Genomic DNA, 5,094 nt, shown 5'->3' on the forward strand with positions numbered 1-5,094 from the left:
AAGAAGCAGAGTACAGAGAACTGGTCGGTCAGTTTGTGAAATGGTGCGGTGACAATCATCTCATCTTGAATACCAAGAAAACAAAGGAGATGATTGTTGACTTCAGGAGGAACAAGAACACACATAGAAGTGTTTCCATCATGGGAGAGGAGGTGGAGGTGGTGGAGGAATACAAGTACCTTGGAGTTCAGCTGGACAACAGACTTGAGGGGAAAAGCAACACTGAGTACATTTACAAGAAAGGTCAGAGCAGACTCTACTTCTTAAGGAAGCTGAGATCTTTTAACGTCTGCACCAAAATGTTGCAAATGTTCTACAGGTCTGTTGTTGAAAGTGCAATCAGCTTTGCAGCAATCTGCTGGGGCAGCGGCATCAGAACCAGAGACTTGAAAAGAATTAACAAACTGATCAAGAAAGCCGGTTCTGTGCTTGGAGTAACTCTGGAGCCGCTGGAGTTGATCATCAAAAAAAGAATTCTGTACAAGCTGACGAAGATAATGGAAGATCCTTCACACCCTCTACACAACGCCGTGACGAAACAACAGAGTGTGTTCAGTGGGAGGCTTGTTCAAGTCCGATGCAAGACAGAGAGATACAGAAGATCCTTCCTTCCAGCAGCTATCAGGCTGAAGAACAAAGCCCTTAATTAATTAATGTGATTGTTTTACTAAAAATTACTACTACTACAATATTGAATTTCCCTTTGGGATTAATAAAGTATTTTTCATTCATTCATTCATTCATTCATTGTTCGACAAGAAATTGCGCCGTAATTGCGAGAATTTGAAACTTGACACCTTTCGAACTGGATCGGGAGTCTCAGTCCAGCTTATCAGCGGCGTGAATATATGACAACGACCTACCTGCTAGGAGGCATAGTACTGCCTTATGGTCCCTTACGAATGGGCTGATAACCACTGATAATGCCCATTTAATGGAGTGATAACGACCAAATCGGATCTTTTTACATGGATACCCCCATCAATATTAAAAACAACATGAGGGTAATACATACTAACCAAAGCAGTGACAAACTGCACCAAAACAGTTGCACAGAACAGAAATTAACCATTTAGTATGGATATATGTCTGCTTGTAACATGACAGTCCCCGTGGTAAATACGATGACCTGGAGTAACTATAGCCACATAGCCAATATGGCTGTTACAAAAAAACACATTAATGGGTCATCTGTTAAAGTAATTGTATGTGATGGACACCAGGAGTTTTGTGGTAAATAAACCTGAGGCTCAGGGAAGTGAAGAGCAGAAAAGCCAAAAAGCTTATTCATCTACTATTGTGATTTTTGTGGCACCTCATTCCTGGCAACTTACTAATCATTTGGCTCCTTAACATGAAATAACTTGCATTTACTGTAATACCTTTTAATTATACAGTAATTCAATTTTACATCTTATATACCAGTTTTAACATAATAATAACAGTTTCTTTAGGTCAGCAGAGCGTGTGTTGGGATAGACTAATTCTTCACTCCCAAAGTATCCATAATAAATTAAATTGTGTTTGAATGTATATCAATGTAATAGCACACAAAGGTGATCTAAAAGCACATGTAAGAAAAGCAGGGCAAATGTAGTCTGCACAAAATATTTTTATTAACATTATTTTACTCACAATACCTGAGTAAAAGCCATACTTCATAGCTGAATGCTACAAGAGATTACTCGTTAATGTCACTTCTTCTGTTACAGCTTACCAATTGAACATTTACAGAAACAGAAAATGTCAAATAATGGTCCAACAGTTGCATTACCATGTATAATACAACATCCAAACATAGAACAATGAAATTAACTATAACAGTCATTTTAGGGTTTTATATCTGAATATTTGCCTTTGGTTCCCAAGAGTTTTTCCACTTCATTCCACTGCAAGACAGAGAGAAAGACAGGCGGCCCAAAATATTACTGTTTCATTAAAACTGTTTTCATAATGAACCATCCTGACATTACCATTTACAAGAATATTTGGAGTATCCTGGTATGCATATATTCTTGTTGTTCACAAGCCCTACACCCAGTCCAGCATCCATCAATTTAGGACATTTCTTTTAAATCCACACAGAGCACTTGTTAAAGAATGATTTTTCCATAAACGAATTAGTTCTGAATAGCCATTAGCAAATACTTAGTCAAGTTAAGTTTATTTGTAAAGCACATTTAAAGCCTTAGCTGGAAGGAGATTTGAAGAATGTTTTTTTTCTGTATGGAGTCTGCATGTTAGGTTAATTGGTTACTCTAAATCAGGGGTGTCCAGCTCCGGTCTTCAAGGGCCACAATCCTACAAGTTTTTAATGTGTCTCTGCTCCAAAACCATCAGACTTCAATTAATAAGTCGCTGTACAGAACTACACGGGCTTTTTGATGCATTTAATTTGAGTCAGGTGTGTTGAAGCAGTTATACACTGAAAACCTGCAGGACAATGGGCCTTGAAAACCGACTTTGGTCACCTCTGCTCTAAAAGCTCCCTATAAGTGAGTGTGAGCATGAGTGGTTGTCTCTGTGTTGGCCTTTTGATGGACTGGCCACCTGTCTTGGGTGTACCTGCCTCTCACCTGCTAATTGCTGGGAGAGACTTCAGCCCCCTGCAACCCTGAATTAGCAAAGTCGTGTAGAAAATAACTAATGAAAATCTGAACATATGGTATTAATGAATGAATGAAAACTTTATTGTCATTGCAACAGGTGCAACAAAATTATTTTTCCAGTACAAACGCTATTTCCAAAAGTAGACAACAACAACATATAAACATAAACAGGATCATAATATTGCACATAATTAAAAGCAGGACGTGTCCAAAGTCGGTCTTCGATGGCCGGTGTCCTGCAGGTTTTAGATTACTCCAGTTCCAACACACCTGTTTTACATTACATGGATCCAAAAGCTTATCAGCTTCTGTACAATAAGCCACTGGTTAGAATAAGGTGTGTTGAAGCAGGAAAGCATCGAAAGCCTGCAGGACACCAGTCATGGAGGCTGGATCTGGACATCCTTGGATTAAAGTAAAAACAATCTAATAAATTATCATTCTGTAGTTACACTGTAAAGCATCATTTACAATATTTAGGTAAGAGTTAATTGTGATTTGGGTTGAAATTCTTCAGGTGTAATCATATCCATGTTAGAATGTGGATTTATGTAAAAGAAGACAGTACTATGACCTATTGATGTAAGCATCTACATAAACAACTTTAGATATAAAATAAGAACTTGTTTAGTTGTTTTGAGTGTTTTGTACAATACAGGTAAATGCAACAATACATATTTACAGGTAAAAACTTCATACATACATTAAACATACATACCATCCAGAGCAAGGATGCCACTGCACCAAGACCTCCACACAGCCCTGGTAGAGACATAAAGACAAACCATAAAATTAAGGAACTTTTCTTTAGCTTTCCTTCATTTGTCTAAACCACAAAAATACAATCAAACAGACCCCCCCCCCCCCCCAAAGAAGAGCCGTCTTATCTTTCAATCAGCCGGTATGGTCAATAAGATAAAATTACAGAATTCGATTTGGTCTTTAGAACATTTGGTGAATGAGCCCATTTTATTGCAATCATGTAATTGTTTTGTAGAAATACTGCAATCACCAAAACAACTGTTGAGTGTTATTTGATTCTTGTTTGTAAAATCTGGACACTAAGCCGAGGACACACAGGCAGATGCACAGCAAGGTGCACTTATAGGCCAATATATGCAGGTAGTAGTCCCACTGTTATAATCAGAAGCTTGTTTCTCGGGTCAACAAGCAAATATGTTGCTAAAAAAATATTGCAATGGTTTTCATACATGTTCTCTTGCCAGATTCACAAATAAGACTGAAAGCTCCGAGCCATTACCTCATCAGTTCATATAGACTTTAAAAGTTTGCAGGCACCACTTTGCCTCTGTGTCCTGACCACAATAACACATGTAGATATAATTATGTTGGGATATTTATATGTTTTCATAATTAGTTTTTTATCGTGAAACATTTGTAGGACTTTTTCAAACCAACCTCCCTGACTCTTTGCCTCAAATTTTTTTTTGTAGGGGAAAATGGTCATTGTTAAAAAAACATTGAAAATTAAATGGAGAACTTGAAACACAATTTAAAAAACAAATTGTTTAATTTTTGTTCCCTTTTAATAAAAGCATCCCTGTGCACTTAAATCTTCAAACTGTTAAAATCCAAATGTATTAATAGATTTCCTGGAGAGAGTGACCTCAATAAGATTCAGATAAATTTTATTTAGATGATTTTTATACCAAAAAGCCACTATGCTTGTTTACTGGAGGAGACTGTATTTCAACTCTCACCAAGACTTTTAACGAAGATTATTATAAATGATGAGAGACGGACAAATCCACACATACCAACTGTGTCTGCTGTCCTCCTTCGTCTTTTCTTCTGTGAGGTAAGTCCAACAGACACTGGAGCATGCAGGAGGAAGATTTGGGACAGGAAGACAAGAGAGGAGTTGGGGAGGAGGACTGGGGACAGGAGGACAAGAGAGGAGTTGGGGAGGAGGACTGGGGACAGGAGGACAAGAGAGGAGTTGGGGAGGAGGACTGGAGACAGGAGGATACAAGAGGAGTCGGAGAAGAGGACTGGGGACAAGTGGACAAGAGAGGAGTTGGGGAGGAGGACTGGGGACAGGACGATACAAGAGGAGTTGGGGAGGAGGACTGGGGACAGGATGATACAAGAGGAGTCGGGGAGGAGGACTGGGGACAAGTGGACAAGAGAGGAGTCGGGGAGGAGGACTGGGGACAAGCGGACAAGAGAGGAGTCGGAGAGGAGGACTGGGGACAAGAGAGGAGTCGGAGAGGAGGACTCAGAAAAAGCATGAAAGGGCAACAGAGGAGGAGTGATGGAGGGCGTGGACTCTAGAGCTGGTCAGCCCTCTCCTCATTGAGCTGTGGATCCTCAGTACTCGGTCCTGGCTAAGAGTACCCGGTCCTGGCTAAGAGTACCCGGTCCTGGCTAAGAGTACCCGGTCCTGGCCTCTCCCCCATCTCAGCTGTAGTTTCGACTGCTGGTGTTACTTTTAGGAAGAAGAAATTCAGTTGACAAACCAGTA

General features: G+C 39.8%; 1 long non-coding RNA gene across 1 annotated transcript; it reads right to left on the bottom strand.

Moving 5' to 3' along the window:
- Positions 1-1,594: 1,594 nt before the first annotated feature.
- Positions 1,595-4,458, bottom strand: LOC121633691. The gene is made up of 3 exons (XR_006009099.1): positions 4,388-4,458; positions 3,328-3,371; positions 1,595-1,889 (listed from the first exon to the last, which is right to left on the bottom strand). It is a non-coding gene; the product is annotated as an uncharacterized LOC121633691 (long non-coding RNA).
- Positions 4,459-5,094: the final 636 nt, after the last annotated feature.

Source organism: Melanotaenia boesemani, chromosome 22 (genome assembly GCF_017639745.1).
Source record: "Melanotaenia boesemani isolate fMelBoe1 chromosome 22, fMelBoe1.pri, whole genome shotgun sequence".
NCBI lineage: Eukaryota > Metazoa > Chordata > Actinopteri > Atheriniformes > Melanotaeniidae > Melanotaenia > Melanotaenia boesemani.